At 36.8% G+C, this 27,616-nt stretch overlaps 2 long non-coding RNA genes across 3 annotated transcripts; one reads left to right on the plus strand and one right to left on the minus strand.

The window, feature by feature from the left end:
• The first annotated feature begins 3,654 nt into the window (after positions 1–3,654).
• On the plus strand, positions 3,655–6,451 carry LOC139781552 (uncharacterized). 2 transcript variants are annotated; one of them, XR_011720572.1, is made up of 3 exons: positions 3,655–4,354; positions 5,662–5,792; positions 6,209–6,451. It is a non-coding gene; the product is annotated as an uncharacterized lncRNA (long non-coding RNA). The 2 variants fall into 2 exon arrangements; XR_011720571.1 differs by lacking the exon at positions 6,209–6,451 and adding an exon at positions 5,962–6,011.
• Positions 6,452–16,792: 10,341 nt separating this feature from the next.
• Positions 16,793–18,143, minus strand: LOC139781550 (uncharacterized). Its single transcript, XR_011720569.1, has 2 exons — positions 17,871–18,143; positions 16,793–17,322 (listed from the first exon to the last, which is right to left on the minus strand). It is a non-coding gene; the product is annotated as an uncharacterized lncRNA (long non-coding RNA).
• Between the last annotated feature and the right edge of the window lie 9,473 nt (positions 18,144–27,616).

Consider the following 27,616-nt stretch of genomic DNA (forward strand, 5'->3'; position numbering starts at 1 on the left):
TGATATCGCTTGCGATCGTTACGACTTCTTCCATATTTCCTTCCGTATTCATCATACTTTATTTTGACACTTTGTTCACTTATTACTATCTCATCATTGGATTGTCCATTGTTACATCAGTTTTCCGTATCAATAATATGGAGAAACTAGTGTGCAATAAACGCAATCCACAATTTCAGAGGATAAAGGAATTATCTGTTTCTCATAGTTAGTGAAATGAAAAAGTCGCGCTTCCTATTTCTTTCTCGCTAACATTGAGATGAAGAAGTCAATATTACAAGACTAGAAAAGACAATGTTACGATTCTGTCAATTGAGCATCGAGCCATGGAACGCGCATGGCTACAATAAAAAATAAAGGTAGGCGCTGCTCGCGGCCCCTTGGCACGCTCTGTCTCATATCGCACGGGCAGGTTTCAGTGAGTGTTTCGGACGACGCGCGAATCAGTATATAAATATAACTGGATTGTTGATTCGCATAGTATCCGTAAAGATGTAAGTAAAAAACCGGCTTACTTTTTCTTTATAAATTTATATGTGAAAAAGGTTAGGTTCTTTTACGTAATGATCTGGTATAGTCTATACGTTAACATTGCACACATATATTAATTAGATTTATGATATAGGTCAGGATATAAAACTAAAGAGAAAAAAAGATGAAAAGAGAAAGAATGAAAAAGAAAATAAGGGAACTAATAGAGAAAAGAACGAAGTGGATGATGTACGAATGGAAATTGAGGAAAGAGAAAGTGAAGGAACACAAGAAGAGACAGAAGAAGAGGAAGAAAATAAAGACAATGAGAGGATCAAGAAAAGAAAAAAACGAGGAGGGCGATTCCTAAAGGAAAGGAACGAAATGTAAGTTACAAAGTTTTATAATTTGTACATAATTTCATTACGTAAACAAAATTTGTATTACAGCTCGTAAAAGACAATACTTCTATAGACCTCTGAAAGTTCTGTAACATATTGAAAAATTCGCTTTAGGTACTGTAAAAATAGCCAAGCCGACAGAAAAATAGTTCATAAGTGATTATGCTCTGTCTTGTGTCTTCTATCGTTCGAATATATGTTACAGAATTCAATGAACCATCTATCTACATCGATCATTTCTCATTTCTATTTATGATATCTCATCCTTAATTTTTTATATATTATGTTATTATATTATTTTTTGTTCTGTTTGTTTTAGATATTATGCGCAACGTGGAAAGAGCGGATGGCGAGGACGAAGAGGATGGCGAGGTGGAAGGCGAGGCGCGGGGTGGCGACAATATAGAGATGAGCGAGAGGACATTTGGCGATCGCGAAATGGGTGGCATGACGGATGGAAGGGAAAGCGAGGAGGATGGAGAGGCGGGAAGCGAGGAGGCTGGAGAGGGAGAAAGCGAGGAGGATGGAGAGGAGGACCCATTATATAAATTTTAATTATTATTAAAAAAGAAATTGTATTTATTATAAAAGTAATAAAAATAAAAATAATAAAATAAAAAGAATTATCCTCCTTCGTATAATTATGCATGTGGCTTTGATTTATGATGATGGATTTTGTTCAACTTTTAATATGTTGTGCACGCCCCTTCCATACAATACAGGATACAATAACTCGTGTCAATGCACAATAATGTCAATAGTTTATGAGATATAATTGTTTAAAGTTTTTATGTGCCTATCTAGGGTGCCGATAGTGCTAAATATCGGGAAGCAAGCGTAGCCGAGTGAGTAGAGCTTTCCCACTTCTTTTTTGCTTTTTTTTACTTTATTCGAATGAGTTATTATGTAATACAATAAACTAATAAAATATTGTTTAATAATTAAAATTATTCGCACATTTTTCAATAATTTACAATTACGAAAGGTAATAATTTTCTTATTTTATAAAAGAATAAAGAATTATTTTAAAATTCTACAAAGAATTTAATTATATTACGTTATATTATGGGATAATGCTTTCCTGCAACTTTATAAGTTAATATCTTATAACGTAATATATATAATAATTAAATTTCGTACAGTATTTCAAAATAATTTCTTATTTTTTTATTAAGGTGGTTCATGCATTTAAGTCATATGTACTTAGCCCGGAAAATGTGATATGAAATGAAAGGTTAACGTTCCTCGAGTGTGTCTGTAAAATTTCAGATTTTTTAACCGATTGGTTCCGGAGATATATGTCCGTAAACTTTGCCAATTTAACGCGGTGGGGGGACCCCTTATCCGAAAAACGAGGCTAAAGCGCTTATGCTGCAAAAATTGCAATACTTCAAAAATAGATGAACGAACCAAAAACTGACGAAACGATGCAATAAACATTTTGCAAGATACTGACGAAAGCCCGAGTTCATTGACCGAACCATATAATAATAAAACGTAATTTTCGATTGACTAAATCGACAACACGGAACTGATGGCTGGGCTCGAGCGGCACTAGCGGCAGCTTGGCAACGTCGCACGTGTCAGCTGATGAGTATAGCGCACGGAGAAATAGATTCTTTCAATTTTTCGTTTCGTCTCGAAACGTCCCTTACGTCGAGGCTGCTCGCTCCAGCTCATATTTCACACTTGTATCGCTTGTACGTACAGGTTATGTAGATCGCGACGACGAAGACTGCTGACTCAGCTGACCGCAACGTTGCCGCGCTGCTGTTGTACATATATTCACAGGGCTTACAACTCTAGTAAAAGATGTGACTTTCGTCTCAATATTTTATTACGTAGAGGTCGTATAGCATTAAAGATGTCATAAATAATAAATCTAATTATATGCTAATTTTTACGGACAAAAATCACACTTATTTATCACTAATAAGAATAGTTGCCTATTTGACTTGCAAGTACTGCATGAACCACCTTAAATAAGAAAATTGGTACCTTTCTTAATTGTAAATTGTTAAATGTACGAATAATTTTAATTATTAAATAAATATATTATTAGTTTATTGTATTACATAATAACTTATTTGAATACACCTTTAAAAGAAGAAGCGGAAAAAATTGCATAGCTTAGCATAAGCGTAGCATAAGACTGCTAAACCAATGAGCATCCAGCATAAAGTCGCCATATTGATTTACATAAGATGCTCATTGGTCCAGCGGTCTTATGCTACGCTTATGCTAAGCTATGCATTTTGTGTGCGATGGCCTTTACTCGGCTACGCTTGCTTCTTGCTATTTATCTCTATCAGCTCTATAGATTAGACACACGGAAACTTGAAACAATTATATTTCATACAGTTTATTACATTAACTATTATACATTGGCACTCGAATTAGTGTACCTTGTATTAATGAGAAGAATGTGCAACAACGTTGAGCAAAATGAAAGTGGTCGGAGGTTGATTGTCCTCTTGTAAGAATCTCTCTCTTACTGAGAACATATATCTTTATAATATTCTCTATTTTTGCGATATTCTCTGAATAATCTCAGCTACATGTGCTGTTAGGATAATAATATTATATATTAATGATATTTTATAATCATCGCACATAAAAATCATGCCCTTGCATGTTACCGATAGTGCATAATACACTATGGTAATCTCTTGTATTTCATAATGTATTACCGACATAACACAGATTTGCTGCATTCGCATGACAGCGTCACACTTGGCAAAACTGTGAACTATAAGACGTGAAAAATGACACGTCAACCCAGTAAACAATTTGTCAGCAAATTGTAACCAAATTGACACCAAATACGCGCAAAACTTGTCGACAAATTCGGTGCGATCTGTGTCTGCAATACGCTTGTGTTTTGCTAGCAAAGCTTGTGTACATGACTTGACACCAAATTGACGCCAAATATCGAGCAAAACAGGGCAGCAAAAGTTCAACGGCAAATTTGCACCATATTGTGAACAAGGCTTGCCAACAAAAGCTCGACAGCAAATTTGTGCCAAATTGCGAGCAAACCTTGACGAAAGAACTTGACGCCAAATTGACACCAAATACCGAGCAAATCTTGATGACACAGCTTGACGCCAAATTGCAGCAAGCCTTGTTACGTAGCCATTAATAAATACTAAAATATTTTTTTTTTAGGAAAAATTAAAAGCATTAAATTATAAAAAAGCATATAATTTGTTATTGATTTACAATAAATTATTTTATACATATGTTACATATGTTAAAAGAAATCTTTATATTTATAAAACATTATAAGACATTTATAAAATCTAACGGTGGCAATAAAGTAATTAATTATATATTAATTACAGTAAATGTTATACAATGTGAATTTACTGACATATGCAAACATTTAACTTTGTCAACAGCACATACAATATTTGTAAACACTCGAGAATCTTATATAATGCCTGGAACACATACTCCGTGCGCAGATAATGCATTGGCCGGTATAAGAAGGATTTATAGAATCTTACTGAAAACACGAGTATAATTTCTATGAAAATGCATCTAAAACAATATTCTTATAAGCCTAATACTACTAACTTTCCTTTCTTTAATCATACAATAATAACTACCGTGCATATTTAAACAACTAGTTCAAACTTGAAACACGATTTATTATTTGCAAGAATGCAAAATTGAAATAAACAAATGTTCACAATGTGCATAGTTCGTCGATTACGATGGAATAATGCAGTACTGTTGTCAGAAAGAAATAACAAAAGAATAATATACATCATTTAGGTGCAAGCAACCGAAGTGAATTTTGTAGTGTTTGATGTAATAGAAATTAATATACAGCAGAAAAAAACTGTTCAAACAAAACTTTTAAACCGTTCAAACAAAACTTTTAAACTATTCAAACAAAACTTTAAACTTTTACAGATAAAAAAATACACGATATTTCATCAACAGTTCCAAGATTATTTTGAGAAATATTTTAATCAAAGAAAGAATATGTTAAATTTTTAATATTGCAAGAATATGATAGTTATAAAACTAAAGCATTTCCCTTGTATTTTAAATTGTTTTAAATTGTTTCTATTTCAAACTAATATTACAATTTTGCCTTAATCAGATTCAAACGGCAAGTAGAATGAAACATTTTATTACATAATATTACATGTTCTTTATACTCTTATAACTCTTCTTTAAGACTATAAGAGTATAACTCTTTATACTCTTATAACTCTTCTTTATAACTCTTGTTTTCACGAAACATTTCGAATATTTTTTATTCTCATCACTATTCTCGCAGTTTTCAGAATTATCATCGTTGTCATCTGAATGAGCCTCGTTATTGTTGCCGGTGTGTCTGTTAATGTTAAATATATCTCTATAATTATCGTTATTTTCGAAATCAAAGTGTTCAGAGTACTCAAAATGATCAGAATTATTAGAAAATTCAGAATGGTGAGGAAGTTCAGAATGATGAAAAAGTTAAGAATAATGAGAAAGTTCAGATTCTTTTTGATTATGAAGAAAATCTGGTATTACGGAACTTTGGCTTTTAACGGAAGCATGTGCTTGCTGAATATGCGACTGATCGAATTCAATTAAAGAATCTGTTGAATTGAGTTCTTCTACAACATTCACTTTCTGTCTTTTAACTTTCTTAGAAAGCTTATGAAACGGTGTTTTTTGGCATGTTCTAAAATAAACTGCAAATAAATTTAAATGTTATGTTTACATAAAATACATAGATTTCAAAATATATATTATCTTTACTTTTTAAAAACATTTATTTTTTCAGATTTTCTACTGCACAATCACTATAACAAATGGAATGTTAATGGAAAAAAATATAACTAAATTAATTAAACTAACAGTACAAAATAAACTTATAGGATGGAAGGCTGGCTGATTTTCTCGAGTTATAAAAAGGTCATCAATTTAAATTTAAAAACAAAATCTCGTTTAATTAAACAAATTTTAAATACAATTAACGTTTTACGTTTCGACTTTATATACTTAGTCTTCTTCAGAAACCTGATACATAAGAGATAATACATAAAAAATAATTAAAAAATAAAAAGAAATAAAATTTCTACAGATAAAAAGGATAGAGAACAAAGCCGCATACTTTGGACTGACTTGCCAGAAATGTAGCTAAGATCTACACTATGACATAGTATAGACCTTAGCCACAATTAATGTATATACGAGTTGTCAAAAATAGAATAAAATAAGTCAAGTAATAAAATTGTTACTATTATCTATACTGTTGTTATTATTATCAAACGATATTATTTATTATTTGACAGTGTAAAATTGTAATGCATATATTAAAATTACATTAGGGCTAGAATATAAACCAGACCCACAAGAATGAGAGCAATTCCAAGATCTCAAGACGAGAATTAACCAGATCTTACAGGGCGGAATTAAGGAGTCTGGATTATTGATTGAAATCAAAGTAAGAAAAGAAAAGAAAAAGAAAAGAAGAGAGGGGGGCCTCTGCTTTTGTCTACGAGATCAATTCTAGGGCTAGAATATAAACCAGAGCCACAAGAATGAGAGCAATTCCAGACCTTAAGACGAGAATTAACCTTGCAGAGCCCCTTGTACTACCACGATCAATGTCGATCTTCCAATATGGCGTCCCAAATGAGAATATCGGAAGGGCCCTGCTCGCTGGACCGGACTCCTCGCCTCAATCCTCCCTCACACAAGCTCTCCTTTTCCTGGCGGTGAGCTCTCCTTGGGAAGTCGAATCTCGCTCGGTTGGTCTCCAGAATACGTGCCGCTTAGCTCAATCAGTTACGAAAGAAGGAAAACGTACTCGTCTCGTCCGAAGAAACGCAGCAAGAGCTGCCATGACACTGAACAAGAGCGAGGAAGGAGGTGGGGGCGCGTTGAAAGTGGCGACTCACGTGTCGCGCCATCTGAATGAAACGCCCTAAACATCGCTTGGTATTTGGCGTCAATTTGTTCTTAAGTTTTGTTACCAAAATTTGCTCAATATTTGGCATCAATTTGGCGTTAGGTTTAGTCAACAAACTTTAACAGCAATTTGGTGCCAATTTGTTATCAGGTACTACTAAGCTTTGCTCGATATTTGGTATCAATTTGGCGTCAATTGTGTACGCATGTTTTGATACGTATTTGCTAGCAGTTTGTCGACAACATTTGATAAAACAAATTTTGATGCAAATTTGTACCATTTCTGAAACCAAAATTTGTAGCAAGTATTTGGCATTATTTGTTCGAACAGATTTGGCTATCTGGGAAGAAGCAAAATTATCCTTGCGATTTACAGCGTTATTCTACATTTTAGTGCAGTGTTTTTACATTTAAAATTATTGTGATAGTGTTAAAATACACCGAAGATATCCACTTTATTGTGATTTAATATGTGCAAGCAAATACTTATTTCAATTCGGCAGCTGTCAAACGGCTTGTTTTCGTTCTTGATTAAGCAACATTCCCCAGATAACATACAATATTGTATAAATATGTTATGTTACGTCAAATATTCTGTTAAGAGAATATTCTCAACGAAATCATCTATAAATGTTAATAGAATATTCTCGTTTTAAAGAATGTTCTATAAATGTACTGGAAATATTATAAAATTGTCAGTAGAAATATTCTGTTAGTATATTCCATAAATATTATAGAATGTAGCAAAACTAATCAAATTAAGCGGCGAAGTCGAACTACTGCAGGGCCGCGCCACTCCGCGAGCACGTACCACGTACTAGAAACGATAATAAAGAACGCGCGCGCGCTGTGGAACGCTGGTCGTTGGGCGCCGTGGCGTGAACAGGCCTGTTATTGTAACGTAAAGTAGGTATAATTTGCATCTTGTGCATTTTTCTTGTCTCTTGGCGTTTTCGACCGAGATGGGTTTTAATCCGGGTTTCAACGAAATCGAGCATTTATTCGTCAACGCGGGCGAATTGACCAGTAGATGCTCGATTTCGCTTGTAACTCGTTGAAACCCGGATTGAAACCCACCTCGGTCGAAAACGCTATCTCTGAGAAAATAATATACTTTTTATATTATAATAATTTTATATTTTTATTCAGATTCAGATCGAGTGATAAAAGTGTGCAATTAGGCATCTGCGACTACACAATCATTTATAGAGGTTATAAATTTTTTGTTTAGATAAAGTTTATATATATTTACGTTCATGTATTACTATAACATAATAAAAATATGTTATAATAAACGTACAGAATTTACAATTATATATAATGTTATTTGTATAATTTTCCATCATATAATCCATATTTATATACAATCTAAATTGTACAGCGTGTTTTAATATTGAAAAATGGATTGAAAGAATATTATGTATTATATTCAAAGAATATGAAAAGAAGCTTTTTAAAACTATCTGAATAATGTTTATAGAATGTTCCAGAAATATGTCATCCAAATCGTACAGCAGATGTTTATGCAAATATATATTTTAGGAAAAAAAGTAAGAAAAGGTAAAAGTGAGAATTAAGATGTTTTATCATATATACCTATATATATATATATATATATAATACCTATATATATTTCATGTTGCGTTTTTTTCCTTCTTGCGTTGGGACGTTATTCGCGTCACGTTTATTCTCTGCGTTAGACTAAGAATATTACCTGCGTTAGATTAAGAATACTACTTGCGTTAGAATAAGATTATTTGGCGACAAAATCTCTGCACGGGTTTGAACCGTGCGCTCACGCGCTCCGAGCGTGACGCACTATCATTTTGCGGTATTTCACGTTATTATTTCGCGTTTATTCCAGTTACGTCGCATTCGGTCGTAATTTGACCGCTATTCCATATGATTTGTCCGCGTAATCTTCTGCTATTATTATCTGTGAACTTCTATAATCTCGGTGATTCAGAAATTCTCTTCTCGCGTTATTTCGCTTACTAACGGCGCATTCCGCGCGTTTACTGAGTTAACGTAACTTTCCGTTTATTTCTGGCGTCCGCGTTATCATAATTGGTTATTACAAAATCTGACGCCCGCGTTATCAATCACCTATTTGTTTTGGTTCGATTAAGAGACGCCGAAGTGGCATTTACTGTTCATCCGAAGATTACTAAAGAATAAATGTTATCCTTTATTTGTTAATTGCTTGAGTTTACGACATTATTTATGAGACGTCACCCCGCCGAATACTGCGCTGCCCTCCATTAACCCCGCCCTGCTATTAGGTCGAGCTAGCCATTCCCTCGCACACCGACTTATTTCGTTTTGCGTCTCGTTTTTGGTTTCTCGCGATTTCGCGGACGCGAATTCACGCGTCTGGCGCCCAACAAGAAAATCGTTTCGTGAAGTGTCGGAGGTGCGAGAGAATCACCGGAAAGGCCTATCATCCCGCTCTCCTTTCCCCTTTTGATCCGGCACACGCCCCGGGCCGTTCCGGGAGTGAAAAAGTCGTGACAGTACGTAACAGTTTAGAATAATATATAGTGTTAAATAACTTAAATATCATAAATAGATATGCAAGAATACTTCTATGTATAATATTCATTATGCCGATTGATCAGCTTCGATCGAAAAATCAATCAACTATATCATCTATTATTTTAATATACATATACCATACAGTATAATAATAATAGTGCTTTTGAAAACTTAAAGCTTCGTTGAAAAGTGCTTCACTCTTTCTGTGATTTCAGTTTCGTTATTTAATATTATACAATACTGAATGTAAAGTTATTGAATATAATTAAATTATATTAATATATATGTAGGGGAGACCGGGGCCTAACCGTCAGTTTTTTTTCGGTGCCGATTTTTAACAAAAAAATAAATAATTTTAAAAACAAAACTGAGAAGTTGAGTCGCCAGCAAATAATTAACAATTAGCACAGGGGTTTTGTTCGACCAAACTGGCAATTTTATTATTAAAAAGACGCTACGTTTCAACCGCAAAATTCGGTCCTTTTCAAGCGTGTATGACTCGCAAATATTAATTAGTTAGACATAGTTTCCAAAATACGCCGAATCTAAAAACTAAACATCAGATTTTGTAGAACGCAGCAGATAGAATAAGTCTAGGAGCATTATATAAATCAAAAACTTACATATTAGAGTGTTATACAAGAAAATCGAATAATACCATTAATATGCAAAAGGACACAGAGAGTCTTAATGCTCTCTATGAACATATCATAAAGGAAACGTAATATCCCCTTCTCATCTGCTTTCCTCTCTTTACGTCAGCCACATTTCGAAGTCATGGTTTATTGTTTCGTCCTTTCTTGTTAGTCGCAATTTCACCATCGCACGACAGGGACTCGTCCCTCTGATATAATTACGGACAACGGAAATGTAGTGAAACTGTTTTCTATTTCTTGTATAACACTCTAATATGTAAGTTTTTGATTTATATAATGCTCCTAGACTTATTCTATCTGCTGCGTTCTACAAAATCTGATGTTTAGTTTTTAGATTCGGCGTATTTTGGAAACTATGTCTAACTAATTAATATTTGCGAGTCATACACGCTTGAAAAGGACCTAATTTTGCGGTTGAAACGTAGCGTCTTTTTAATAATAAAATTGTCAGTTTGGTCGAACAAAACCCCTGTAAATAATTTTAGTTAAATGTGGTATACCACTGTAAAGAGTGAACCTTTAGCTACAAAATTTATATAGGAAATTTTTATCTACGTCGCTTTGTTTAACCGGTATAGAGCAAAAACGACAACGGTGGAAAAATTGAAATCTCAAAAATGCCGGGGTTTAACCGTCACCCCCCCGGGGTTTATCCGTCACACTGCATTTTCAATACATATACATACATCTAATCCTGAAAAATGATAGGATACATTTTAATAATTGTTTTTTAAGAGAAAAATATAAAAATTTATTAAAAAATAATTGTTTTACCTATTCCCTAAAACATTTTAGGCACGTGAATACAGATCCTGACAAGCGCACGCATGTGTTGTGTGCCCTAGGCTCGCACGCAATGCACTGTTTCCCATATGCTCTGTTTATTGTCAACTTCTTTGAGCACACGCAGCACGTATTATCCAAGTCTTCGTCAGAATCCGATCGCTGCTGCTTCCTTGATTTCGATTTACGCCCACTGCTCGTCGAAGGCTGCGGTTCTGTTTGTGTGGCATTTTTTTTATTTTATCTTTTCTCACCGCAAGAACTGCCTTCTTGAGTTGCTCCTTGTCGACGGGAATCGACGGCGTCCTCGCGCCAATTCCTCGACGCGCCGACGACGACACGTCGTCGGAATCGCTCCGTCAGGACCCAGGGATTCTGTGATTTACGTCGCTTTGTACGGAGCAACGACGACGACGACGACGACGACGGCCACGACCACCACCACCACCACGACGACGACGACGACGACGACGACGACCACCACCGACACCACCACCACTACAACGGCGGCGACAATGACGCCGAGACGATGCGGCGAACGCTGGACGATGCGGTCGCACGCGCGACTGTCACTGACACAACGACCAACAACGACGATTTACCGCGGCCGGGAGTCGGGACGATCTACCACGCGCGCGGCATGTCAACTCTCGCGCAGAAATCACGGGATCTCAGAGCCGTGCCGTGCCTCGCCGTACCTCGCCGACGTGCCGTGAGCGCGAGCGATCTCGAAAACAACGGTCCGCCATCTTTTCGGTCGGCCAAAACACCCGTTTTGCGACGATACGTGCGTACCATTTCCCTTCTATACAAACTGACGCACGTGCAAGGGAAGACAGAATCACGCTTGAGGGAAACCTTGGAACCGAGCGCTAAACCACCCGTTTCGCAGTTAAGCCGGGAATCATCCCTGGAGACGATAGAGATGTCCCAGGACCCACACCAAACGCGAAAAGTGCAGACCGGGAAGAGGACAACAACACCGGTGCATGAAAAGTGCAGTGAGGCCTTGACGGAGGCAGATAGCGGCCTTTGCGAGATCATTAATCAGGCCAGTACCGATCTAGGTGGGCTAGATCCTGACGAGGAGGTGCAGCAACTGATGGAGGTGGGCGTACAGCCCGCTGGAGAGGCCAGGCAGGTGCCATTGGTCAGAGTGCAGGAGGAGCAGCAGCCGAGTGCAGCCGAATCGCAGGACTTGACCTACAAGCGCCTATAGGGCAAATTTATTATTTTATAAACATTTCATTTTAAAGATCGTTTTATTGTGCGACTAGAGTTTACTAACAATTTTTAAGTTTAAATAATAACGCGCTAGATGCGAGGAACACCGAGATGGTGCAATCAGACACTTAACACTTATACACTAGTGACACTTTGGATACACTTTTTAATAATAAAGAGGAAAGAGCGATTACCAAGATAAAAAGCTTACCTGTCAGAATCCCTAAACCACAAATAATTGTCATCACGACAAGCACATAGTTCAAGTCCAATGGAATGGATCCAGATAAATTAAAATCAATAATATTAATAATTTTATTCACAATACTTGCCATAGCATTAATTTGCATGTTACTAATGATATATTCACACAAGACTTATTAAAGATGCCCACAGATAAATTTTACATAATAATAATAACATTTATTCTAATACTATTTACAATTTTCATAATATATATGATCCTATTAGTTTACGCAGCTAGGGAGAGTTCAGAACCATACTATTTAACATGAAACTTTCAGAATTTATAACAGTCTCCGTAATAATATTTTTTCCATTGATCATCAATTTCCCTGACACAGACATGGTCGTGACACTATATATTCTATTCACACTCTACATTTTAATATTAGGAGCGGGAGTAGATCCGCGGCTGATCCGCGAGTGACAGCCAGATTACACATAGTGATTTATATTTAAACGTTTATTTAAGTTACACTTTTGATAGTTACAGCAAGCAGGATGTATTCCTGAGTATGTATGTATTTTATTTGATTTTTACAAGCGTTATTTACAATTACACCATGCCACACTTTACTGTACTATGTACACTCTACAGGCCCTCAGCCAATTAAAACTAAGAGATAATTCTCACCCGGAGGAGAGATCCTCATTGATATATTTTCAACACTTAAACAATAATATTAAGGGGATCCTGCAGTGACAGGCGAACTCGAGCGCGAAAACAACGCCACTCAAGTGGAACTAAAAATGTCGATAATACCGACATTTCTAATTCCGGTTCTAAACCACGTTTTTCATGAACAGCTGTTATCGATCGTTATTGATAATTCTCAAAGATTCTCAATTGTTCTGGAGCCTCGGGCCGTCGCGCAGGGATGCCAGATTTGCGTTTCTGCTACGCAAATCTGGCATCCCTGCCGTCGCGTCCGCTCGAGATCGGACCGAGGCTCCACAATTGAGAATCTCGCGACTCGCCGCGATGTAACGGGCGTCTCAGCACGGACGCACCAATTTACATATACGTATACGTAATTACAGTCCCTATATAATATGTATGTATGTATGTATGTATGTATGTATGTATGTATGTATGTATGTATGTATGTATGTATGTATGTATGTATGTATGTATGTATGTATGTATGTATGTATGTATGTATGTATGTATGTATGTATGTATGTATGTATGTATGTATGTATGTATGTATGTATGTATGTATGCATGTATGTATGTATGTATGTATGTATGTATGTATGTATGTATGTATGCTATGTATGTATGTATGTATGTATGTATGTATGTATGTATGTATGTATGTATGTATGTATGTATGTATGTATGTATGTATGTATGTATGTATGTATGTATGTATGTATGTATGTATGTAATGTATGTATGTATGTATGTATATATATATATATATATATATATATATATAAGTTATACATAAAAATTAGTTTCTTATTTTTTTTAGAATGACGACATCTACGACACAACTCACATCGGAATCCTGTGTCCCTTCAAAGCAAACAACTTTTGTTCGAAACATATTTCTCTGCAAATAAGTTGTGAGGATAAAAATTTGTTACGCTTTATTTTGTCCATCTTGTACGTACTGTTTATATATTTATATAATCAAGTGACAAATACATGCACAGCACATTTTTTTTCAAATGTAACAAAAAGGATCTAAATTATGTGATTTTGATTATTGATACTATAGAATGGGCCCCTCCAACGCCCATTCCCGTGAGAACGCACCCAATATATTTTCTTCCGTCTCTCCGATTGTAATGTACAAAAAGTACATTTGTAATAATCAATGCCGTCATAACAGACGCTTCTGATTTTTATTATATTATAGATGGATTACAGAATAGGCCCCTCCAACGCCTATTCCCGTGAGAACCCAATATATTTATGTTCGTCTCTCCGATTTTAATTTTGAAATGATACATTTCTAATAATCAGTACCGTCATAACAGTAGACGCTTCTGACATTTTACTTTGTTAGTACCGTCAGAACAGACGCATCTGATTTTTATTATAATCAGTACCATCCGAATAAACGTTTGTGGCATTTTATTTTGTCACTATCGTCAGAACAGACGCATCTGATTTTTATTATAATCAACAGTCTGAATAGACGTTTCTGACATTTTACTTTTTCAGTATCGTCAGAACAGACGCATCTGATTTTTATTATAATCAGTACCGTCCGAATACACGCTTATTGTGACATTTTATTTTGTCACTACCGTCAGAATAGACGTATCTGATTTTTATTATTATCAGTACCGTCCGAATAAACGTTTTGGCATTTTATTTTGCCAGTTGCGTCAGGACAAACGCTCTAACATTTAGTTTTCCAATACCAAAAAAATATTTTATTTATTGAGACATGTTTTATCTAAACGATATATTCATATCGTAACTTTGTAAATAGTACTATGAACGTGTTGGAAATAACGACAGATGTTCTTCTTCTATAATTTTTATAAAATGTCGTCTCATGTCTTCTACTTTATAGGAATATTTTACATTACAAGAATTGCCCTTATTTACTATTGTTGTGGCAAAAGCTGCGGCGTAAATTCCGCAACTTGTACCGTCTGGTTGTGCATCGACTTTCTCAAAAATAATATAACTTTGCCTTATTTTTGGATATCGACGCTTTATATATTCTCTTTCCTTGAGCACCAATCTGTCGTATGTACAGCCAGGTATACTGTCATATACGAACAGTTTGGTTCCATCACAAAATATACATCGCCAGTGTTCAATTCCCTCTGCAAAGTATTGATTTTTTCCTCCAATTATTTGTAAGCTTTTATCGCTCTTACTAGCGTCAATATAATTAGGCAATCCTTGATAGTGTACACTTTGCGTTTCAAAAGGAGTATGTTTTCGGTATTCAAATATCTTTCTAAATATTATTACAGTGTACGTAACTTTCTAAATAATATTAGATCGTATGTTTTCATCGTCTTGGGAAAGGCAACAGTTCATTTCCCTCTATAATTTTCATAAAGTGTTGTCTCATGCACTTTACGTCCTTGGAATATTTTTCATCACAAGGATTGCCTCCTAAGGCTACAGTTGTGGCAAAAGCTGCGGCGTAAATTCCGCAACTTGTACCGTCTGGTTGTGCATCGACTTTCTCAAAAATAATATCACTTTGCCTTATTTTTGGATATCGACGCTTTATATATTCTCTTTCCTTGAGCACCAATCTGTCGTATGTACAGCCAGGTATACTGTCATATACGAACAGTTTGGTGCCATCACAAAATATACATCGCCAGTGTTCAATTCCCTCTGCAAAGTATTGATTTTTTCCTCCAATTATTTGTAAGCTTAAATCGCTCTTACTAGCGTCAATATAATTAGGCAATCCTTGATAGTGTACACTTTGCGTTTCAAAAGAAGTACTTTGTCTCACAATGCGTAAAAATTCATCTATTGATTCGTCCGTTAGTTCGTTGCCAGACAAGACATTCTGTCTCACAATGGAAATAGGTATAATAACTTCATCTAAATTTATTATTCGTCTTGCCTTATCCTCTTCGGTTATATCTCGCTTGTAGCTTGTACCAATATATGTATGTATGTACAATCATCCTGCTCCATATCTTGAGCAATCATAGCAGTGGTAATTGCTGTTTTCATCGGCGAAATATCATATTTTAACGTTTCGTTATTTTCATTAATGACATTTTCGCTCTTTACTGCATTTTGCTCAATAGTTTTTCGACTACTTAATTTTTTACTTGCTTCCTGTGCTTCTATAATATATCTTGGCTCCCTTATAGGCATATTCCTTTTATGACGACTATCCAAGATTTCCGGAAGCATGCTATCGTGGTAGAAGCGTTTTAGCAAAGGCAGCATATTAGTTTCCCAAAAAGCATTGTCTCTATTTACACGCACTATTTTCATGCTTTTTGGTGTCCATACAGCAAAAATGCAATATTCTCGTTGCGTTATGTTTAATTGACCTTGAACCTGATAAAAAAATCGATGATTTTTATTCATATTGTCACGATTATTTTTATCAAAAATGTTCCTCAAGGAAACCAATGTTTCTATGGCTTCTTCTTCTGTTAAATTTTCAGCCGACTGAGGACATTTAATCTCCACCAGACCATCTTCGTCAATGAGCCCATCGGGAGAAGCACCCAGGAATGGATTTTCACCATCAATAAACAATCCGCAAGGTTTTATTTGTTTCTTGAGTTTTGCGGCTAACTCTTTCCTCGCATCCTCCTCTCGATCGCACAGTGGGGCCAAATCCCGAAAAGCTGGCCAAAACCTCAAATAAACTTAGAATCGAGCAAAAATTGGTATACTAGGGTTTTCGAGGTTGCTGATTACAAATCCAAAGTTAAAATTATTGTGAACAAAATGGCGGATCCAATATGGCAGTCACACATGTGAAAAAGATATCAGACTTTAATAAAAATTAGTATTCAAGTGTTTTCAAGGTCGCTGATTACACATCCAAAGTTAAAATTATTGTGAACAAAATGGCGGATTTAATATGGTGGTCACACATGTGAAAAAGATATCAGAATTTAATAAAAATTAGTATACAAGTGTTTTCAAGGTCGCTGATTACACATCCAAAGTTAAAATTATTGTGAACATAATGGCGGATCCAATATGGCGGTCAGACATGTAAAAAAGATATCAGACTTTAATGAAAATTAGTATACAGGGATTTTTGAGTTCGCTGATTACAAATCCCAGGCCAAAATTACTGTAAGCAAAATGGAATCTAATATGGTGAACACATGTGTAAAAAATATGTAAATTTTTTTAATAAAGAAAGATTATAGGCTCGATACTAGCACAACTAAGCAAATATATATATATATGTATATAAAATAATGTTAAAACGATAGTGGTAAAAAGATGAAACATGATTTAAAATCATTACTGGAGATAATTAATCGGAATCCACGTCAAAATCAGAATTAAGTCCACGTCAGAATCGGAATCAAATCTACGTCAGAATCAACTTCCGAATCGTAGATCCAAATCGTGTCAATCGTAGAGCCATATTCCGTTTCGGTTGCAACAATCACTGGAAGAAAGACACAATTATATTTAGTTTAAATTAATACGTTAAAGAATAAAATTTATTTATTTGACAAAAAATATTACTAAGGATAATTAATCGGAATCACTGTCAGAGTAGGAATCCATCCCAGATTCAGAATCAACGTAAACATCGATCCGAGATATGTATATTGTATGCTTTGTTATTATTAAGGATAGAATTACCGAAAGAACGAAAGAACATAAGCATTTTCAAGCCGCGTCATTGTCCTGAAGCGAAACAATCGACAAGTCGCAAACGAGCAACGTAGCGATAAAAAGCGAAAAAAATCATTACAGTATGATAGGCAGCTCTCGGCAGCTAATTTTTGTGAATTTCGCAAGATAATAAAGTGAACTACGGCCCTAAATTTGGATCTTCGCGGAATATAGCAAAATATATAACTTTCCATCCAGTTGAAAATAGAAGTTTATAAAATTATATTATCTTCGTAAGGCAGAATCATGCCTTGTTTCAACACGTTACAAATTAAATTTATAGGTTATATTAGTGTAAAAACATTTTCTACATACCTGCAGGAGTTACTTCCATGTCATAGAATTAAAATCAAACACTTCGCTTTCAAGCTATCCGATATATAATATACCGTAATTTTCTTTCCTTTGTTACGTGATGCGTGCGCTCTGAACGAAGGCTAACTTTGAACTGAGCTCACAGACGCAGGTATGAGGATAGGGCCTTTTCCTTTTACAATTGAATGCACCAAACATCCTTCTACCCATCCCACCAGTCAAAATTCTCCGAATTAAATTTTCACTTTTTAGGTTTTGGCCAGCTTTTTGGGATTTGGCCCCACTGTGGATCGCGACCATATTTCATGGCTGCAGTGTCAATGCACGGAGGAAACAAAATGTCTTTCACTGTTGATGCACGAGGCGTTTGCAGTCTCATACGACATACCTTTCCAAAATTGGATGCTGTCAACATGAGACTTCTTGTGAATAACCACAGCTCAGAATCACCTTGATCTATTGTGTTCCGTTCAATCTGCTTCCTGTTTTTCGCGTTTTCAGCCAACATCTTAAAATGTTGTTGCCGATTTTTTTCGAATACATCATCGGTAACGTCTGGTTTTTGCGATTGCGGGCCATAATAGCGATCTGTTCCTGATTCTCGCTTCGATCTCTTTTGCCTTCCATCGATTTGTCGAGATTCTCTGGTTCTCGCAACTTTTATTTGCCGTCGCTTCTCCAGTTTCTCGACAACAAGTGGAACTGCTTTACCTTTGACCTTATGCACTCTTGTAAGGATGTCTTGTGTATTGTATTGCACAGCTGATCCCAAAACTCTAGCATTATAAGAGCCTCGTTTGCCAAAATTAACGCGCTTTCCGCCAATTTCTTTGCAGATTATGGAATTGAACGATTCTGCAGGATTATTAGTGTAATTTAACAGCAAACTTTCTGAATGACCTGCTATATATCTTAGAGCAATCTGTATTTTTTGGTACAGACCATGCTCTTTCAGATCGTCTACGTAGTTTGTTTTCGTTGCATCTTCGCATTTACGACCGCGTTTCTTACATTCTGTATGCTCACCAAATACGTGGCTAGGACTCATGTTATAAATATCATCTCGTAATTTTGTAGCCTGCAAATGAGGAGGTATGTTTTCTCCTCTTCGTGAAGAAGCTAGTTCCATCACCTCTTTTCGCATTGGTAAAATGTTGCTCTTTATAACATTTCTAAGCTGTACAAAATTACGTTTCCTTTTTTGCCCTTTTGGCTGAGTTGTTTCAGCCACATTTTTTAATTTATTGCTTAGATTACGAAGCAGATGGTTGGTACATTCTATTTTTATTACCCTTACCTTCATTTCGCGATATGGATCATTTTTATACAGTATACAGTATACAGTATACAGTATACAGTATACAGTATACAGTGATATACATTACTGTCGCCATCGGCGATAAGTGTTCTATATATCAATCCGTGCACTTCCAGGCTACTATTGAAACCTTCTGCAATGGCATCGCTCTCCATACTTGTGGAGCTTGCGTTGCGATCAAAATTTTTGTAGCATTTATGAGTTTTTGCTTCACAATGACTTCGCTCCGCTACGTCGCATACCGTGCAATATTTGTTGCGGATGCCAACAAAGAGAATTTTCCTTGTGCGGTGACCGATTATGGCACCTGCACCTGAAAGTAAATCGTACGCTTTACCGTACGATCTCTTCATCCAACTGCCATCCGCAACAACAGTTATATACGGAATACCATTTATCGTTTCATTCTTTTCTATCGCGAGTTGTTTTTCTTCCTCGGCTGCCATTTTCATACTTTCCATGGCCGTTTCTAGAAAACTGTCAACTAACTCTTCGCGATACTTAATGTATGTGTGTTCAGCCATGCAAGAAATGTTCATGGCTGCATATAGCTCTTCTAGCTGGGCGTAACCAATTTCAACTGTTATTGTTCCAGCTACAACAGCTCTATTAATATCTAATATTTTCTCGGATTCTACGGATTCAGACCAAAAATTGTCTTCAGAGTTGCACATTTGACATTTGAAGAAAAATTGCGTGAGTAACCCAAGGCGACGAGATTTTACGCATGTCCAATCTTCAAATGAGCACTGAAATGCTGTCTTATATTTATGATTGTCAAATGTTCAATGCAATTCTTTCAAGTAAAAAGTTGGGTCTATAATGCGACGACCTACAGGCTCATGTTCTGCGATACGACCTGTATCCGTACCGCCTTTCTCGATAACAAGAGTAGAATTCTCAATATTGTCATCTTCAGGTAATGTCCAATGTTGGGCATAATCTGTGCATTCCGGCGTTACAGCCGGACACGTTTGTTGGGTACGAAGTTCCACAGCCATCGTACCGGGAGTAACCAGTGATTCCACTGATTTTCGGACACAGGTAGGTTCCTTCGCACCCTCAACAAGAATATAATGTTCAATATCGTCATTTTCGCGATATTGGACATTATCGTACGTATCTGTGCATTTTGGCGTTACAGCCAGGCACGTTTGTTGGGTACGAAGCTTCACATCCATTGTACCGAGAGTAACCAGTGATTCCACTGATTTTCGGACACAGGTAGGTTCCTTCGCACCCTCAACAAGAATATAATGTTCAATATCGTCATTTTCGCGATATTGGACATTATCGTACGTATCTGTGCATTTTGGCGTTACAGCCAGGCACGTTTGTTGGGTACGAAGCTTCACATCCATTGTACCGAGAGTAACCAGTGATTCCACTGATTTCCGGACATTAGTAAGTTCCTTCGTACCCTCAACAAGACTATAATTGTCAATATCGTCATCTTCGCGATATTGGACATTATCGTACGTACCTGTGCATTTCGGCGTTACAGCTGGGCACGTTTGCTGGGTACAAAGCTCTTCATCCATCGTACCGGAAGTAACCAGTGATTCCACTGATTTCCGGACATTGGTAGATTTCTTTGTACCTACCATTTGCTTTTTCGCACTGCTTCTTCAGTAGCTGTCGCCTGCAAATAATAATAAACATAAATATACACAATAATTAATGAAAAAGCATTTTATAAAATAATGTTCAGTATTGTGTCATATTATATAATATGTGTAATTTACATGTACATATTAATCGTAAAACATAAACAACCTCTTAAAAATTACAATGGTCCTTTAATTCTTTTTTACTACATATATATATTTCATCTCATTATATTTTTATTAAAAATAAACTATAATAGCATAAATAAAAATGTAATGTCTTGGAAATGTTTTATTAGCAATACTGTCAAAGCAAACGCTTATTCTGGTTCGTATTACTATTAGTACCGTCGGAATAGACGCTTCTAATTATTATTGAAACCAGTACCGTCGGATTAGACGCTTCTGGTATTTATATAAACCAGTCCCGTCGAAATAGGCGCTTTTGGTATTTGTTTCTAACTACTGTTTTACATGTAACCAGTACCGTCGGATTAGACGCTTCTGGTATTTATGTGGACCAGTCCCGTCCGAATAGACGCTTCTAGTATTTATATAAACCAGTCCCGTCGAAATAGACGCTTCTGGTATTTATATAAACCAGTCCCGTCCAAATAGACGCTTCTGGTATTTGTTTCTAACTACTGTTTTACATGTAACCAGTATCGTCGGATTAGACGCTTCTGATATTTATGTGGACCAGTCCCGTCCGAATAGACGCTTCTAGTATTTATATAAACCAGTCCCGTCGAAAGAGACGCTTCTGGTATTTATATAAACCAGCCCCGTCCAAATAGACGCTTCTGGTTTTTCTTTCTAAGTATTACTTTACATGCAATCAGTACCGTCGGATTAGACGCTTCTGGCATTACATTATTATAATAATTATTACAAAGTATAGTAATAAAACACTTGCATGCAGTTTATTTTTAATAAGTTACACTAAAAACCGCATTCTTATTTTTAAGAGGTTGTTCTACTTTTTTGTAATCACGATAGACAATATCTATAATTGTTTTAATTACACTGGTCTACATAATTGTCGCAACACTAAGTTCATATGTAACTTTCGCATAATAACATCAAATAAGCATAAATCCGCGAAAAAATGAATTATTTAAAAAAGTTTGTTTAGTGAAATGTGTGTACTAATTGTAAGAAACATTCGCTACATTTTTAATTTATCCTCCTAGCCCAGTCAAAATAGGTCCGATTCAAGCAACTGGACGAAATAATTCCAATAGTTTTGAAACTTGGTAGAGATGCTGTTCGTATAGGCTTTCTAATGAACGTCTAAAGTCCTGAAAAATTGAAGGTAAGCGTTGGCCGCCATCTTGAACAATAGGTGCACTTTTTCGCATTTTTTTTGCATATCATAAAATATTGACTTTATTTGAAAAGTAGTTATTATCAAAATGAAAGCTTATTAAATTGTCTACAAAAAAGGTAAAGATATTATTATTCAGACATAATAATATACAAAAATGTTTATAATCTCACAAACGGTTGAACTTCCGACCTGTGTTTATTAAACTCGGTTTTTTACTCGGTATATAATGAATACTATCTATTCAGTAAGTCTTAAACTCTTTTTTTAAAACACACTGTATAATATAGAAAGTATTTGGAGCTTACTAGCTATTCACGCGACTTTCACAGCCTATTAAAGTTGTACAAACCATTATAGTTGTCAAAAAATTGATTAATAACTGCCTTTTTTGTAGACAATTTAATAAGCTTTCATTTTAATAATAACTATTTTTTCAATAATCAATATTTTCCGAGATATATGCAAACAACCAAAAAGTGCATGTATTTGTCAACCCAGATATAGCACAGCTGATCTTTTTGAATTCATAAAGATCAGCTGTGCTATCTGGGAAGATGGCGGCAAACGCTCATCTTCAATTTTTCAGGACTTTTTAGACGTTCATTAGTAAGTCTAAACAAACATCTCTACCAAGTTTCAAAACTATTGGAATTATTTCGTCTCTTTTTTTCTTATTTGGATTGCAGTATTTGGAAAAATTAATTAGTACGTGTTATTTGTAATTTCAAGCAACATTTGTACAAGAATAAATATTCGCCAACCATACTTTATCATTCGTTGCTTTTCCGTCAACCGTTCGTTATCAGTGTATGTACTCATATCCTAGATGCACACATAAAAAAATTGAAATTCTCTAAATAATACCACGCATTGAATATCACAACAATTGCAAACTTTTATTTATTTTTGAAGATATCAATAAAGAACTATCAGGAATAAAGCACATTTATTGTTCATTTCTATCCTACTATATTACTGGTTACACAACAGAGAAATGTTATCAATAAAGAGAATTATCGCTCGTCAAAAGCAAAAGCTAGGTAGTAGAATACGGTTGATTTTCCGAGCAATATTAGGGCGTTTAGGCCAGTCATATTAGACATCGAACCTTCCAATTAATCTTTCCAGGTTGCAATCACCATTAATTGTTTTGATTGGTGCTATAAGTGGAATTTATTTTACTTCGCAAAATTAACGGGGAATAAAAAGTTATTGACAATATTATCAACAAAAAACGCGATTTTTTTTATTTTTTCTCAAATATCTCGAAAACTAAGCCAGATAGGGTAACTAACTATACATACCTTTTTTGTACAGCGTAAAATTATCTACAATAATGATCTAAACAACGTTTATCGTCAGTCGTTATCAAGTCAGTCGTTTAGCTTGCACGCGCCGTCAAACTCCAAGACTCGGATCCCGAAAACCTTCGATTATGTCGTTTTTTTTATGTTGCGCCAGTGATTTTTTTCCGTCCACAACAAGATGCATATGATAAAATTCGTCTCAAATGAAATTTAAAACCTGAAAATAGCAAAAAACTAAAACTATTGCAAAAAGCCAAAATTTTTTGCCTACATAGCTACAAACTAAAGAAAAAGGGTCTAAAAATCGATTGCACCATGAACAGTATTCTTTGTAGTTCTCAGATAATGTGTGATTTTTAGGCGATTTTTAATTTTATTTTAAATGACGGAAAAAAATCATTGGTGCAACATCAAAAAAACGAAATAGATGGTTTTCGGGATCCGAGTCTCGGAGTTTGACGACGCGTACAAGCTAAACGACTGACTTGACGATAAACGTCGTTTAAATCATTATTGTAGATAATTTTACGCTCTACAAAAAAGGTATGTATAGTTAGTTACCACATCTTGCTTAGTTTCCTTTTTATTCCTTTATTATTATCTTTAGATGTAATTTTATGGTACATCCTGAGGAAGACCAAGTAAAGTCAAAACGTTGGCTTGATAATTAAATTTATTTCAAATACTCTTATATATTTTTTTTAACAACGCCCTAATATTGTTCGGAAGATCAGCCGTATTCTACTATTTAGCTTTTGCTTTTGACGAGCGATAACTCTCTTTATTGATAACATTCCTCTGTGTAACCAGTAATATAATAGGATAGAAATGAACAATAAATGTGCTTTATTTCTTATATTTCTTTATTGATAGCGTCAGTAAATAAATAAAAATTTGCAATCGTTATGATATACGTGGTATTATATAGAAAATTTCAATTTCTTTTATGTGCGCATCTAGGGCATGAGTACATACTAACACTGATAACGAACGGTTTACGGACAAGCAACGAATGATGAAGTATGGTTGGCAAATGTTTGTTCCTGTACGAATGTTGCTTGAAATTAAAAATTACCTTGTATTTACATTTCTTGTATGTACTGTGACGTTGCAGTTTTGCTGCATCGTTGCAGCGCCCTGCCGCCGTCACAAGGCGCGGGTTTCGCGACCTTTTTCACGCCCGAGGACGGTTCAACGAATCGATGCGAGATCTCCAGGGGCATATTAATCATTGCGTTACGATATACTGATCCCTTTTATTTTGTATTGTTGCGTGGCGCCTCACCGAGCTGAGACTGGAGTTCCTGAGAGGATACAGAGGAAGCGGACGCGGAGTCGACGAGAAGGATAACGGCGAGAGCTCGGACGACGGAAAAGCGGATCGAAGCGACCCGCGGGCCGCCGAAAGCGACGGAGCGCAGGAACCCGCGCGCGGCGCGTGACACGGCGGCGGGCGGACCCTTAATGGCAGGGCCCCGGGACGCCGGGGCAAAAATCAGCCCAACTGTCCTCCTCACACTGCTGACCGGATTCCGGGATGGATGGCCACCATTCCCGAACCGGTGCGGGAAGGAACACGGAGGCAGACACGTCCCGTCCGCCGCCGGGAAGAATCCCGGAAAAGTTGCCGCGCGAGCGAAGGGCCGTTTAGCGCCCTGCGGAAAGCCGTAATTCACGGCCCTACGCACGAATCCGCCGCGAGCCTGCGAGCTCACCCCTCATTGGTCCGCGCTCCAACGTCGCGGGGCCGCGTACGCCCGGGGTGGGGTGCGCTATCGATTCCGCCATCGAGCGAAATTTCAGGAGCATTCGTAAATCGTCCTCGATAACCGACGCACGTCAAAGGCCAAGTCGCGATATTCTCTGCGCGTTAGGTCGCATTTTGGGAGCTGAGTACGACGTCCGGCTGCTCTCTTTCGACCCTTGGGACGACGGCGAGGACCCTCGGGAGAGAATCTGCCTACGGTGAGGTTGCCTCGGTAACGTTTTATGTAAAGCCACGACACCGCTCCCCGGGTCGCGCTCTCGCTCGGGAAAATTCGCGATAATTAGCGTATTCGCCGACAAGGCGTATTTAGCGATCGATAGCGAGAGCGAGGGGCACCGGAATGGTCTCGTGGCCGTGGGATTGCGATCGAAATCTACGAACCTCTGGAGATCGCGGCAGGCGCGTCGATGACGACGTCGATATCGCGAATACGCCATTTCTCGCGCCCTTCACGACCGCGTGTCTCGTTATGCGTAGTATTTCGCCCGGTCGAATCTTAGATTCTGCACGCGTAATTAATGGCGTCAGAGGGATATTCGCGTTGGTTTAATTGCGTTACTTACGATTCGCGTTCGGGCATTTAGACTATCCTCGCGATATCGACTGCGTTGAGATATTATTCGCGGTAGGATGTGGTTCGCCTTAAGATACCATTCGCGTCGACCTAATGTTGCGTCTCGTTATTACTCGCGGTAATTCCGTAATCGTTCTCGCGTTAATTCGAGTATTTCGCGTTAGGCCGAGTGTCTCGGCGCATCATTTTTCGCGTTGGACGATTGCTGACAATCGCGGGTGTTGCGTTCGATCAGAATCACTTGCGTATTCTCAGTTTCTTGCGTTAGGATAAATCGGTCATTTCGCGTTAGTTATAGTATTGGTCGCGGTAATCACGTATATTTTCTCGCGTTAGTTTAGTATTTCGCGTTACGTCAAGCGCCCCGGCGCCTTATCCTTCGCGTGAGGATATCCCTGGCGATATCACATGTTGCGTTCGTTCCTTCTTGCGTTGGGACATTACTCGCGTCGCGTTCGTTGCGTTAGTTTAAGATTATTCTTTGCGTTAGTTTAAGATTACTCTTTGCGTTAGTCTAAGATTATTCCCTGCGTTAGATTGAGATTATTACTTGCGTTAGAGTAAGATCCTTATGGCGACAGAATCCCGGCACGGGTTTGGGAACTTGCGTTCACGCGCTCCAAGCGTGGCGCATTATCATTTCGCGGTATTTCGCGCTATTATTTCGCGTTTATTTCCGTTATGTCGTAGTCAGTCGTAATTTGTACCGATATTCTATGTTATTTGTCCGCGAACTTGTCTACTATTATTAGCTGTGAAATTATATGATCTCGATGATTTTGTAAGTTTAGTTTTCCTCACACGTTCTCTTGCTGCGCCTTCCGCGCGTTTACTGAGTTAACGTAATTTTCCGTTTATTTCTGGCGTCCGCGTTATCATATTTTGTATTCGAAATTTGACGCCCGCGTTATCTACCACCTGCTATTTGCTTTTGCAGAAATTTCTACCGAATAAATGTTATCTTTTATCTGTTAACCGCTTGAGTTCGTGATCTTGATTATTTTGCGTCACCCCGCCGAATACCGCGCTGCCCTTCATCAACCCCGCCCTGCTATTAGGTCGAGCTAGCCATTCCCTCGCACACCGACTCATTTCGTTTTGCGTCTCGTTTTTGGTTTCTCGCGATTTCGCGGACGCGAATTTACGCGTCTGGCGCCCAACATTAGAATCTTTTCGTGGAGTGTCGGAGATGCGAGAGAATCACCGGGGAGGCCTACCATCCTGCTCTCCTTTCCCCTTTTGATCCGGCACACGTCCCGGACCGCTCCGGGAGTGAAAAAGTCGTGACAGTACAAAAAAGTCGTAAGAATATTTTCCATTTTGCATTAAAAGTAACACTTTTGCAGGTGTAAAGATTATTGATCAATCACATTTCGGTTGCGTAGCTTTATGAATTATGTACCGATAACAAAAGACACTTGTAATCCATTTACATACCTGTCATTATTACATTACACTTATTTTAAACTTTTCTTTTTATCGGTATATAATTCACAAAGCCACACAGTCAAAATGTGATTGGCCAAAAATCTTTACATGTGTAAAAGTGCTATTTGTAATGCAAAATAGAAAATATTTCTACGATTTTTTTGAGATTTTTCTTCTTTATACTGTTTTCATTCACGAATTTTAATGCACCTACGTACAAGAAATGTAAATACAATAATTTTAGCAGTAAACTGAGCTTCTATTTTTAAATAAAAACTGTCACACTGTAATACAAAGCCGGTAAAAAATTTTTCATATAAAAACATCAACATATGTAATTATATGTCACATATGCCCATACACGTTTTTTTCTCTTGTACAATCTCGTTCGTACATACACTAAAAATAATAAAA

Source organism: Temnothorax nylanderi, unplaced genomic scaffold (assembly GCF_030848795.1).
Source record: "Temnothorax nylanderi isolate EJ_2023f unplaced genomic scaffold, tnyl_v1.0 TNYL_tig0345_pilon, whole genome shotgun sequence".
In the NCBI taxonomy this organism is placed as follows: domain Eukaryota; kingdom Metazoa; phylum Arthropoda; class Insecta; order Hymenoptera; family Formicidae; genus Temnothorax; species Temnothorax nylanderi.